This window comes from Tursiops truncatus, chromosome 2 (assembly GCF_011762595.2).
Source record: "Tursiops truncatus isolate mTurTru1 chromosome 2, mTurTru1.mat.Y, whole genome shotgun sequence".
Taxonomy (NCBI): domain Eukaryota; kingdom Metazoa; phylum Chordata; class Mammalia; order Artiodactyla; family Delphinidae; genus Tursiops; species Tursiops truncatus.
The window spans coordinates 65,802,759-65,817,486 of record NC_047035.1 but is presented as its reverse complement, the minus strand read 5'-3'; the positions used below and the strand labels follow the sequence as shown (position 1 = coordinate 65,817,486).

General features: G+C 37.4%; 1 protein-coding gene across 1 annotated transcript in view; it reads left to right on the top strand.

The window, feature by feature from the left end:
* AKAP6 (A-kinase anchoring protein 6) overlaps positions 1 to 14,728 on the top strand; it is a 578,687-nt gene that overhangs the window by 489,406 nt on the left and 74,553 nt on the right. The window lies entirely within an intron of this gene.

The following is a 14,728-nucleotide window of genomic DNA, read 5'->3' as shown; positions in this document are numbered from 1 at the left end:
AAGAAGCGTTTGTTCCCATGGTTTACACAATATCTATTCAAAAGCAGTTTAAAGTTGAAATCTTTGTTCTCATTGGCCACACTGGCCTGTACTGCTTGAACCCTCCTGTAACTGCAGTGATTATTCGAACTCTGGCTGGTGTCAGCCCAAGGCTTTGGGGTTGCAAACATGAATTTGCTGGCTTAACAGATCTGAAAGAGGAGAAAGGGGAAAATCCAGAAGGAAAGAACTTCTTGAGACCAAGCAACTATTTCTTCTCAAAGCCTTCTAGGACCAGGTTTTAGTCATCTCACATTCTGCTCTGCAGTCTTCCAGCAATCTGCATATCAGAGAACGTAGTCATATGTAGTTCACCTTCCCTCTGCCAGACAGACAGGCCCCCCTTGCTCACCTGCATAACCCAAGAGGAGGCCCCCTCCAAGGTAAGACCACAGTACTTCTCAGTAAACTGTCTGCATTACACATCTACACACTGTTTTACTTGAACTCCTTGTCTGCCACTGAGTTGAAGTTAAAACCAGAAGTTAAAAAGTCTCTTGCCAAGGCAAATGGGTTTCACTATCTAAAATCTAACATCCAGATGATTTGTTACTTCACCTCCGCTTGTTTCACTCTAACCCCCCCATTGCAGGGAGATGGAGTCTTCAGATATTTCCCTCTGTGTTGTTTGAACTTAACAGGTACCATATAAAACATCCCGGTCATCAGTAGGCTAGATGTTGTGAAATTTATTTTCTCTCTATAGTATCTATATCGCAGCTTTAGTGAACTGGTTAATGGCCCCAGTCAGTCGTGTGACCTTGATCATATTTCTTGTATGATCCCTGGTGCCTCAGTTTCTTCATCTATAAAATGGGATGCTGGTAATATTTATCTTATGCGGTTATGAGTTCATACATGTAAATCATTATTTCTACTTTTTGTAATGGTGCATTCGTAAAGGATAGAAATCTCAACATTATAAGCCCAAAGATGTTACATAAAAATTGGGTGCTGCCAAATGATATTAGCTTTATGCTTTAGGCTTATACAGTGTCCTCAACATTATCTTCAGCTAGGTCCTTGTAACAAATTTAAAAGAGATTAAGAGACACAGAGAGAGACAGAGAAAAATCTCTAGGCTTCCAAATCATTGAATAATTCTTAAAGAGTTCTAGTCGTTTGCTAACAAATACTTTGTAGCCACTAGGGAATATTCACTACCCCTAATTCATTATTTACCATGTGCATCTTAGTGCCTGAAAATAATCATAGAATTTTTCTTTCAAAAGTACCAGAGATTATCACATGCTTTTTGCTCTTTTATTTCTTCAAAGCATGTTTATGTTTTCAGTATCACCATTCATTAAACTCACTACATTTATGCCTGACTCTTATTTTATTTAGCTATTTTTAAAATAAAATAATAAATAGAGACTTTCCTACTCCAAACAACAGGCAGGATCTTGATGGTGATGTATACCTCATCATGTGTTTTTCCCAGCCCTATTCCATCCCCTTCTATCCTTACCTAAGATAATCATGATCCTGAATCCCATGTTCTTTATTTCCTTGCTTTCCTCTAGTAAGAAAGAATATTTTTAATTTTAGTTGTTTTTAAACTTATTAAAAGGTAATCATGCTGTATGTTATCTTTTAGGACTTCTTTTTCATTTAACATTATAATGCCAAGATTCATTCATCTCACTGAATATGGCTGTAATTCACTTACTTTGACATTGCGTAATATTCCTTTGTGAATATATGTGTATATACATATAAAGCTAACAGCAACTTATGAGGTTGGTATTAGGATCCCAATTTTGCAGATATGGAAACAGGCACATGGAGGTTAAGTTTTGTGTGTCCAAGGCCACATATAATGAGTGGTAGAATTAGGTTTTAAATCCAGAACTGTCTGACTCTAAAGCCCATTCTCTGAACTACTATGCAAAATTGGTATTTATTGGTATTTACTGGATGCCCTTACATGCCAGGTGACTCAATGGGAAGAGCAGGACAGAACTAAATATCATTGTTTCTTTGTGGAAGGTTTATTAGTCACAATCTTCAGCAATTTGGCCAGAATAGCAAATGGCTGTAGCTATTAAAGATCTGGGGAGGTGAAAATATTTGTGTTTTCATTTTACATTTTTGTACAATATCAGTGTAAATTTCTTTGGCATGTGTCACTTTTTATTTTATTATTTTATTTTTTTTAACATCTTTATTGGAGTATAATTGCTTTACAGTGGTATGTTATGTGTCACTTTTTAAATTGAAACTTTTAAAACTTTTTGAGAATATGGAGCCCTGATGATTTTTCTGTATGACCTGAAACTCTAGTCCCTTCTAAAGTTTTGACCTTGAGGAGTTTGATTGGATAAGCTAAGTGGATCTAGCATGACAGCACTTTTTTTTTTTCTTTTAAAGAAAGCTTTCTGTGTGTCAGTTGGAGTAAACGTCTTTCCTAGCCAGAATTATGAATATTTCTGAGCTGTTTACTCTTTAGTGCTCAGTATATTAGTTAAGTGTTCTGTATATTACCATATTCATTGGAAGAATGAAACCAAACGTTTGTAACACAATAATATTGTAATATAATGTTTAAAACCTGTCAAAAATCATAATTGGTAGTAGGCATATGCAGAATAAAAACTTTTTACTTACCACAAATCCAGAAAACAGATAACCTCTGCCTTTCTAAGTGATAAAACCACTCAAATAAGAGAGTTATTAAAGAACCTTTATGTGTCAGAAACTCTTTGCCATGTTCTGCCTCTTCTTGTGGGTTCCCAAATGTCTTCTGCTGTCATTGGTCACACAGAACACAGAAGACAGGCTTTGTCCACAGGGTTTAGTTTTATGATTCTCCATTCTCTAAAATCTCAGGCTTTTCACAGAATGAATTTCTTTATATGACACCCAGAGTAATGATAGCTAAGCCACAGTGCACTACCCAGGAGAACAGGGAGGGAGGGTGCTGCGTATAAAAAGGAAAATCTGTTGCTTTATAGACACAACTGTTTCCTTCTCAGAGTTTGGTCTGGGATGAGAGAAAGGATCAGGATCTTAAGTTTTCAGAAAAAGAGAAAAAGCAATTTTGGAAAATATTCTTTTTCTCTAAGACAGTAATTGATAAATGTGGGATTAGACATGAGGCAAAATTCTACCTAAGAAAGAGTTAAAGCCCAGGATGGGAGAAACACGAAGGTGTGAACCTAAAAGCCCTGGGACAGAAATGCAAAAGTGTCCAAGAGTGAACACACCATGACAACAAAACTCAGAGAGCACATCAGAGATTTAATGAGGCCAGCTGGCAAAGGGCCCCTTAGAGCTGTGTACGGGCAGCTTCAATGCCATTGGCTGGAAAGCTTTACTTTTTAATGATGATCCTTCAGAGAGAAAAGAAAATAATTACTTAATCATATGTTCCTTGTATCCCATAACAAAATTCATTATTCTGAAGACTCAAATTGGGGAGAAATTATCGGTTACCAGCTAAAGGAGACTGCAGCACTGGACTGGGCCCAGAACCAGCCTGGGAAGGACAAGTTTAGACCAGCCAAGAGGCTCTGTCATAAGAAGAATGAATGGGATAGATTTGGTAACCTTCACAATGACTAATGTCCCAAATTTGCTTACCAATTTAAATTTGACCAAGCACTGATTGGTTCAAAATGACAGAGTAGAAGGACATGCACTCACTCCCTCTTGTGAGAGCACTGGAATCACAAGAAACTGATGAACAATCATTGACAGGAAGACACTGGAACTCACCAAAAAAGATACCCCACATCCGAAGACAAAGGAGAAGTCTCAATGAGATGGTAGGAATGGCACAATCATGATAAAATCAAACCCCATAACTGCTAGGTGGGTGACTCACAAACTGGAGAACAATTATACCACAGAAGTCCACCCACTGGAGTGAAGGTTCTGAGCCCCACACCAGGCTTCCCAACCTGGGGGCCCGGCAACAGAAGGGGGAATTCCCAGAGAATCAGACTTTGAAGGCTAGTGGGATTTGATTGCAGGACTTCAACAGGACTGGGGGAAACAGAGACTCCACTCTTGGAGGGCACACACAAAGTGTGTTCGCATTGAGACCCAGGGGAAGGAGCAGCAACCCCCCCAGGAGACTGAGCCAGGCCTACCTGCTAGTGTTGGAGGGTCTCCTGTAGAGGCGGGGGGTGGCTGTGGCTCACCATGGGGGCAAGGACACTGGCAATGGGAGTTCTGGGAAGTACTCCTTGGCGTGAGCCCTCCTGGAGTCCACCATTAGCCTCACCAAAGAGCCTGTAGCCTCCAGTGCTGGGTCGCCTCAGGCCAGATAACCAACAGGGAGGGAACTCAGTGCCACCCATCAGCAGACAAGCAGATTAAAGTTTTACTGAGCTCTGCTCACCAGAGCAACACCCAGCTCTACCCACCACCAGTCCCTCCCATCAGGAAGTTTGCACAAACTTTTTAGATAGCTTCATCCACCAGAGAGCAGACAGCAAAAGCAAGAAGAACTATGTTCCTGCAGCCTGTATAATGAAAACCACATTCATACAAAGACAGACAAAATGAAAAGGCAGAGGACTATGTACCAGATGAAGGAACCAGACAAAACCCAAGAAAAACAACTAAATGAAGTGGAGATAGGCAAACTTCCAGAAAAAGAATTCAGAATAATGATAGTGAAGATGATCCAGGACCTCAGAAAAACAATGGAGGCAAAGATTGAGAAGATGCAAGAAATGTTTAACAAAGACCTGGAAGAATTAAAGAACAAACAAATAGAGATGAACAATACAATAACTGAAATGAAAAATACACTAGAAGGAATCAGTAGCAGAATAACTGAGGCAGAAGAACAGATAAGTGACCTGGAAGACAGAATGGTGCAATTCACTGCCATGGAACAGAAAAAAGAAAAAAGAAGGAAAAGAAATGAAGACAGCCTAAGAGACCTCTGGAGCAACATTAAACAAACCAACATTTGCATTATAGGGGTCCCAGAAGGAGAAGAGAGAGCGAAAGGACCCAAGAAAATATTTGAAGAGATTATAATCAAAAACCTCCCTAACATGGGAAAAGAAATAGCCACCCAAGTCCAGGAAACACAGAGAGTCCCAGGCAGGATAAACCCAAGGACAAACATGCCGAGACACATAGTAATCAAATTGACAAAAAAAAAAAAAAAAAAATACAAAGAAAAATTATTAAAAGCAACAAGGGAAAAACGACAAAGAACATACAACAGAACTCCCATAAGGTTAACAGCTGATTTCTCAGCAGAAACTCTACAAGCCAGAAAGGAGTGGCATGATATATTTAAAGTGATGCAAAGAAAGAACCTACAACCAAGATTATTCTACCCAGCCAGGATCTTATTCAGATTCGACGGAGAAATGAAAAGCTTTACAGACAAGCAAAAGCTAAGAGAATTCAGCACCACCAAACCAGCTCTACAGAAAATGCTAAAGGAACTTCTCTAAGTGGGAAACACAAGAGAAGAAAAGGACCTACAAAAACAAACCCAAAACAATTAAGAAAATGGTAATGGGAACATACATATCGACAATTACCTTAACTGTGAATGGACTAAATGCTCCAACCAAAAGACACAGGCTCGCTAAATGGATACAAACACAAGATCCATATATATGCTGTCTACAAGAGACCCACTTCAGACCTAGGGACACATATAGACTGAAAGTGAGGGGATGGGAAAAGATAATCCATGCAAATGGAAATCAAAAGAAAGCTGGAGTAGCAATACTCATATCAGATAAAATAGACTTTAAAATAAAGAATGTTACAAGAGACAAGGAAGGACACTACATAATGATCAAGGTATCAATACAAGAAAAAGATATAACAATTATAAATATATATGCGCCCAACATAGGAACACCTCAATACATAAGGCAACTGCTAACAGCTATAAGAGAGGAAATTGACAGTAACACAATAATAGTGGGGGACTTTAACACCTCACTTACACCAATGAACAGATCATCCAGACAGAAAATTAATAAGGAAACAAAAGCTTTAAATGACACGATAGACCAGATAGATTTAATTGATATTTATAGGAAATTCCATCCGAAAACAGCAGATTACACTTTCTTCTCATATGCACACAGAACATTCTCCAGGATAGATCACATCATGGGTCACAAATCAAGCCTCGGTAAATTTAAGAAAATTGAAATCATATCAAACATCTTTTCTGACCCCAACACTATGAAATTGGATATCAATTACAGGGCAAAATACATAAAAAACACAAATGCATGGAAGCTAAACAATATGTTACTAAATAAGCAAGCGATCACTGAAGAAATCAAAGAGGAAATCAAAAAATACCTAGAGACCAATAACAATGAATAGATGATGATCCAAAGCCTATGGGATGCAGCAAAAGCAGTTCTAAGAGGGAAGTTTATAGCAATACAATCCTACCTCAAGAAACAAGAAAAATCTCAAATAAACAATCTAACCTTACACCTAAAGGAACTAGAGAAAGAAGAACAAACAAAACCCAAAGTTAGTAGAAGGAAAGAAATCATAAAGACAAGAGCAGAAATAAATGAAATAGAAACAAAGAAAACAATAACAAAGATCAATAAAAGTAAAAGTTGGTTCTTTGAGAAGATAAACAAAATTGATAAACCTTTAGCCTGACTCATCAAGAAAAAGAGGGAGAGGATTCAAATCAATAATATTAGAAATGAAAAAGGAGAAGTAACAACAGACACTGCAGAAATACAAAGCATCCTAAGAGACTACTACAAGCAACTCCATGCCAATAAAATGGACAACCTGGAAGAAATGGACAAATTCTTAGAAAGGTATAACCTTCCAAGACTGAACCAAGAAGAAATAGAAAATATGAACAGACCATTCACAAGTAATGAAATGGAAACTGTGATTTAAAATGTTCCAACAAACAAAAGTCCAGGACCAGATGGCTTCACAGGTGAATTCTATCAAACATTTAGAGAAGAGCTAACACCCATCCTTCTCAAACTCTTCCAAAAATTGCAGAGGAAGGAACACTCCCAGACTCATTCTATGAGGCCACCAGCACCCTGATACAAAAACCAGACAAAGATACTACAAAAAAAGAAAATTAAAGACCAATATCACTGATGAATATAAATGCAAAAATCCTCAACAAAATACTAGCAAACAGAATCCAACAACACATTAAAAGGATCATTCGCCATGATCAAGTGGGATTTATCCCAGGGATGCAAGGATTCTTCAATATACACAAATCAATCAATGTGATCCACCATATTAACAAATTGAAGAATAAAAACCACGTGATCATCTCAGTAGATGCAGAAAAAGCTTTTGGCAAAATTCAACAGCGATTTATGAGAAAAACTCTCCAGGAAGTGGGCATAGAGGGAACCTATCTCAACATAATAAAGGCCATATATGACACACCCACAGCCAACATCATTCTCAATGGTGAAAAACTGAAAAATTTTCCTTTATGAACAAGACAAGGGTGTCCACTCTCGCCATGATTATTCAACATATTTTTGGAAGTCCTAGCCATGGCAATCAGAGAAGAAAAAGAAATAAAAGGAATACAAACTGGAAAAGAAGAAGTGAAACTGTCACAGTTTGCAGGTGACATGATACTATACATAGAGAATGCTAAAGATGCCACCAGAAAACTACTAGAGCTAATCAATGAATTCGGTGAACTAGCAGGATACAAAATTAATGCACAGAAATCTCTTGCATTCCTATACACTAACAATGAAAGATCAGAAAGAGAAATTAAGGAAACAATCCCATGCACCATTACAACAAAAAGAATAAAATACCTTGGTATAAACCTACCTAAGGAGGTAAAAGACCTGTACCCAGAAAACGATGAGACACTGATAAAAGAAATCAAAGATGACAGAAACAGATGGAGAGATATACCATGTTCTTACATTGAAAGAATCAATATTGTGAAATTGAATATATAACCCAAAGCAATTTACAGATTCATTGCAATCCCTATCGAATTACCAATGGCATTTTTTTACAGAACTGGGACAAAAAATCTTAAAATTTGTATGGAGACACGAAAGACCCTGAATAGCGAAAGCAATCTTGAGGGAAAAAAAACAGAGATGGAGGAATCAGACTTCCTGACTTCAGACTGTACTACAAAGCTACAGTAATCAAGACAATATGGTACTGACACAAAAACAGAAATATAGATTAGTGGAACAGGATAGAGAGCCCAGAGATAAACCCACGCACCTATGGTCAACTAATCTATGACAAAGGAGGCAAGGATATACAATGGAGAAAAGACAGTCTCTTCAATAAGTGGTGCTGGCAAAACTGGACAGCTACATGTAAAAGAATGAAATTAGAACACTTCCTAACACCATACACAAAAATAAACTTAAAATGGATTAAAGACCTAAATGTAAACCAAACACTATAGAACTCTTAGAGGAAAACATAGGAAGAACAGACACTCTTTGACATAAATCACAGCAAGATCTTTTTTGACCCACCTCCTAGAGTAATGGAAACAAAAATAAACAAATGGGACCTAATGAAACTAAAAGCTTTTGCACAGCAAAGGAAACCATAAACAAGATGAAAAGACAACACTCAGAATGGGAGAAAATATTTGCAAATGAATTCAATGGACAAAGGATTCATCTCCAAAATATATAAACAGCACTTGCAGCTCAATATTTAAAAAATAAACAATCCAATCAAAAATTGGGCAGAAGACCTAAATAGACATTTATCCAAAGACATACAGATGGCGAAGAGGCACATGAAAAGCTTCTCAACATCACTAATTAGTAGAAAAATGCAAATCAAAACTCCATTGGGGTATCACCTCACACAGGTCAGCATGGGCATAATCAGAAAATCTACAAACAACAAATACCGGAGAGGGTGTGGAGAAAAGGGAACCCTCCTGTACTGTTGGTGGGAATGTAAATTCATACAGCCACTATGGAGAACAGTATGGAGGTTCCTTCAAAAACTAAAAATAGAATTACCATATGACCCAGCAATCCCACTACTGGGCATATACCCAGAGAAAACCATAATTCAAAAGGACACATGCACCCCAATCTTCATTGCAGCACTATTTACAATAACCAGGTCATGGAAACAACCTAAATGCCCATCAACAGATGAATGGATAAAGAAGATGTGGTATATATATATACAATGGAATATTACTCAGCCATAAAAAGGAACGATATTGGGTCATTTGTAGACACATGGATGGACCTAGAGATGGTTATACAGAGTGAAGTAAATCAGAAAAAGAAAAACGAATATCATATATTAACGCATATATGTGAAATCTAGAAAAATGGTACAGATGAACCAGTTAGCAAGGCAGAAATAGAGCCACAGATGTGGCTATGGACAAACTATGGACACCAAGGGGGGAAAGCGGGGGGTGGGGCATGGGGATGAATTGGGAGATTGGGGTTGACATATATGCATTAATATGTATAAAATAGATAACTAATAAGAACCTGCTATATTAAAAAATATCAAATTAAAAAAAAGGAATTTGACCAAGCACTTTTATGCATGTTATTATATTTAAACCTTACCCTAATTATGTAAGTTGAAAATTGTGGTCATCTTCTTATGTGTGTTTTTATTTATTTTCATGAATGAAGAACTTGAGATATGGAAAGTTAATGTGACTTGTTTGAATTCGCACAGCAACCAGCAGCAGAGACAAAGCAAAAGCCATGGTCTTTGGGTTCAAATTTTAGTATTCTCCCATTCTGTCATTTGCTGACCCTTCGGTAAACATTGAAACCTTGTTTTACTCTAAGTCAAGGGTTGGCAAACATTTTCTATAAAAAGCAGGTAACATAATCTCTGTTGCAGTTATTCAGCTCTGCTGTTATAGTGTAAAAGCAGCCACAGAGAATATGTAAATGAATAAATATTGTGTGTTTAATAAAACTAATTTACAAAACTATTTACAAGAGCCGGCAGTGGCTAGCAAACCTTAGTTTTCTGACCCTGCTCTAGATTACAAAAATTATCATAAACGTGGGAATGGGTACCATCTGCATCTCCTTTAAGGAAAGGAGGCCACGCAATAATTGCATTAGGAGGAAGAAAACATTCTTTTAATAATTGTAATAGTGACAACCAGTACTTATTGAGTGCTCATTAGATGTGAGTCACAGTTTCTAAGTTTCTCCATTCACTTATTTAATCCTCATCACCATCTTGAGGCAGCTGGTTTATTATCCCCTACTTATGGGGAAACTGAGGCAGGGAAAATTGAAGTTAATGAAGTTCATACAGTTAATAAGTGATAGAGCCAATAGTCAGGTCTAGAAAGTCTTTCAGAATCTGCCGCTACTTTGTAGACTCAGTAGTCCTTGGGTCAAAGATCTATTTTCTGGAAAGAGAAAAAGATGTTAACTCATAACTTACTCTATTGTTCCTCATCCCTTTTCTGATTCCTTGGATAGCCATCTAGAGGATGTTAGGTTGTAACCTCCTCAGGAGCTTCCCAGATATAACCTGAAACCAACCGCCACAAACAGAGGGCAGGAAGAGACTGAAGAAAGAGGCAGACTACTCCAGATTGGTCGGTGGCAGGTTTAATAGGAAAGGGAACTTAGGAGGCTTGTCATGGGCAGCCACGAGACAAGAAATTTCCCCACCTCCAGAATCTTAAAGGTTTATATAGAGGCCTGAACTGGGTTCAGTCATGTACACAGTCCAGATAGTCTCACCACCACACTGTTATCTCAAGGCTGTATCTTTGGGGCAGCTTCTGAGGGCAGGGAAGGCAAGCAGAACACACATTCCGAGGACAGGGGAGGAGAAGAGGAGTCCAGTTGCCCGGGTTCAGCTTGAAGGTCAAACGATAGTCACGTCTTCTTGATGACCACCCCCCCCCCCCCGCCTCAATAGAGGAAGTCAGCAAGTCAATGTTTTAAACCTTGGACATTAAAAATTTTAGAGTAGGGTCTTTAACAGGATTTCAAATTAACTATGAGGTATGCAGCATTACTAAGTAATTACTCTGAAAGGGAATATCACTGATGTACTTTTACAAAATAGATAAATAAAAGAGCTAAACACAGTTCACATGCCTTAAGAAGTATTTTCCCAAATCTCACTGTGTAATTTCCAGAAATAAAAATAGAACCAATCTAGCCAAGACATTTAGAGGGAATTTCCCATGTCCACTATAATCAATCTCAAATGGCACCATAAATAATCACATGTCCTATGTCCTTCAAAACCCGCATTTTTAAGGAGATAAGGTTGAAAGACAGAAGAGAATATGTTGGAAGTTTTGAGACTTGAGAGAGGAGGCCATGGTTCCTACAGGTCCAGGATCATCTCTGCTGCTGTGTCCTGGAGCCATACAAACTTGGTAGTGATGCTGTTGGCAAAGCTGCAAACAAAGAATTACAGTAATTCAATCTGGCTGTAACAAAAGCGTGTAAAATGCTTTCAAAATCAACAGATATCAGACAGGATTTAATCCTTTCTATGTGTCTTAAATACATTTTTTTAAAAAGCTATTATATTAACCATGTATGTTCATCAAAAAGTAAGTACTGAAATCAACTTTTATTAGATATTTTCCCCACAGTATATAAAAAAAATCCATTGCCTAACACTTCTTTGGAAGTAATTTTGAGTAATTGGATACAATATAGAGCTGCCTTGAAAAGAAAAAAATCATTGGCTAGGTTAAGGTTGAAATTCAAAGATAGATTTAAATAAATGTTATTCACACTACCATCTGGGGGTAGTGGGAAGACCCACAGGAAATTTTTATAGGCAATCCCATTGTAAGCCTTCTAAAGTAAAAGAAAATGGAGTAACAAAGGCCTAATTCTTTCTGAGTACACCTTTTTCTAGAAGATGCTGAATGATTCCTGAAGTGGGGCAATCTGTCCCTGAATTGAGGATTCACAGAGGTAGCCATATACTCATGTCATATGTGTTGTTTGTATTACTGCTGTCAGGTAAACCAGATTCATGGAAGTTAAAGGCTGCACTGCTAATCTAGAAAGATGACAGAAAGATGTCACCCATCCTTCACTGCTGCCTCAAAAACCAGACAGAACTGCATTTAGGCTCTGAAACCACAGTGATGAATATTTCTATTCTTACTTGATTTCTTAACATTATTTAAATGTTATTTTAATTGATAATAAACTCAAATTATGAAGAAACTGGGAGTACAGAATTGCAAACATGTCTCCATGCTCTTCATGTAGATAAGATTGAAGCAGCGAATCTGATCCACCATAATGTAGAAGCTTAAGCCTGTGGTTTCAAGACGCATGAGTTTATCCTGTCTCTACCTATTTCTAATCCATGATTTTTCTTAAAGCCCCAGGTTTCTCATCATAAAAATAGACATAGTAATAACACTTACCTCATAGAGTGGCTATGAGTATTAAATGAGATAATATATATGAAAGCTCCTTAAAATGGAGGCTACCTAGTGAGAACTCAGCATTATAATGCTATCAGCATTATAATTATTATAGCATAAGCTTGTCCTTTTTAAAAAGCATTTATTTGTAATACAGTAGGGCAAATGGATAAAGTAAATGGTAAATAGTAATCAGGGAAAATTCCATGGGTTTCAATTACTTCCGGATTAGTTGTAGGATCTTTAAGAACTGAATTATCTGTTAGTTGGATCATTGGCCTATTACTGCCTAGGTAAGACCACAAGAGAATTGTTTTCCTCTTAAGACTAGAAAAAAAGGAGATAGTCAGTAGACCTCCTAAGTTTGCCCTTTGACCTGTGGACTGGACAGCTTTTCTGGGGTGCAGAAAACTAGGTCCCAGATTATCAAAGGTGGGTCTCCACATTAGGCTGCTTTACAGCTTTTGAGCAAGGTGGTAACACTTGGAGGACATTTTCTTCCCTACTTTCTGTCTCCCTGACTCTCTTTTGTAAACACCCCTTTATAGTTTCATCATATTTCTCACAGATTATTGCTCTATACAGATACACGTATACCGCCCCCCCCACACACACAAAATTAGACCTTAAGGAAACAAACAAGTCTTTTTTTTCAGTGTTCATATTGAATTGTCAGTCATTTTTCTGTAATTTTACCACATCATTCTTTTATATTTAACCAATTAATGGTATTTATTGAATATCTCTCACTAGGTTCTGTTAGTTGGCAACATTATGATCTAGGATTTTCAGCTGTGTAATCTCAGCAAATAATTTCTCTTCTCTTTGCCTGATAGTTTTTATTTGTAAATTTAGGCTCTTGGATTGAAAGAATTCAACTCTTGCATTCTGTGATTCTGTACTAGCCATCTTTTTCTATCAGTAAATTTATTCAATTGTAGATGCCGTTTAATTCCTCTAAACAATACTTTTGGTTTGGCACAAAATTTCTGGTATATAATCAACTTTATATGCCAGGATTCATGTTTACTTCATTGAAAATGATGCTTCAGAAGGACAAAGGCATCTTTTGAACCAAAGTTGCAATGTTGTTGCCTTTGGCACCGTGGTAGCTTTCTCTTCATACCCATTTCCTTTCTAACATTATAGTGTCTTTATAATTTGAATAGAGATGTTGTATAAAATGTAAATGAAAAGGTCTTCCTAGTTATGAATTTCAGTCAGGATGGTGGCACAGGTAACATGTTTTGTTTCATCAGGACTTGGTTGATTTAAAAGTAGAAAGAAATATGCCAGTTAATTATTGGTGCAGCTAATTATTATTATTTTATTAATATAATCACATTCTTTCTCATACTTTCAATAGTTTCTTTTGACATTTGCATTTATTTTATAAGAATATGAAAAATAATTCAGAATTAATTCTTTATACATTTTTTATTCCTCAACATAATTTTTTATACCATAGTTTTCCATTAAAAAAAAATATTCTTAGTACTGACTATTGGATTGTCTTCTAATTTTTTTTTTTTTTTTTTTTTTTTGCGGTACGCGGGCCTCTCACTGTTGTGGCCTCTCCCGTTGCGGAGCACAGGCTCCAGATGCGCAGGCTCAGGGGCCATGGCTCACGGGCCCAGCCGCTCTGCAGCATGTGAGATCTTCCCGGACTGCGGCACGAACCCGTGTCCCCTGCATCGGCAGGCGGACTCTGAACCGCTCGCCACCAGGGAAGCCCCTTCTAATAATTTTTATAGAAAAAGTACTTTCCTGGTATATTCTCCAAACCATTGCATGTCTGAAAATGTATTTTTCTTGACCTTGCATATAAACAATAGCTTGCTGAACAGAAAACTTTGTTATGGGGAGTATAACCTTTTGCCATCAAAACTGCTAATGATTCTTTTGGCATTTGGAGATGCCAAAAAAGGAGAAGTCTAATTTTTGTTGCCACATAGAACTTTGTTTTTCATTTGTGTGTGACTGGGTGTTGGTCTCTTTATTTCTTTTGCTGGGAACTTGGTGAGTCCTAATTGATTTTGAGAACTTAAACCCTGCTTTAGATCAGGAAAGTTTTACCTACAATTTGATTATCATAAGCTCTTTATATGTTTAGTTCCCTCCTTTTGAAAGTCCTATTCAATGCATATTGATGAGCCTATATTGACACATCATACACCCAGCATCCATAGTTTATGTTACCGTTCACTCTTGGTTTGTACGTTCTATGGGTTTGGACAAATGTATAATGACGCGTCCATCATCATGCCTAGTATTTCACTGACCTAAAAATCCTCTGTACTCTGCCTATTCATTCATCATCCC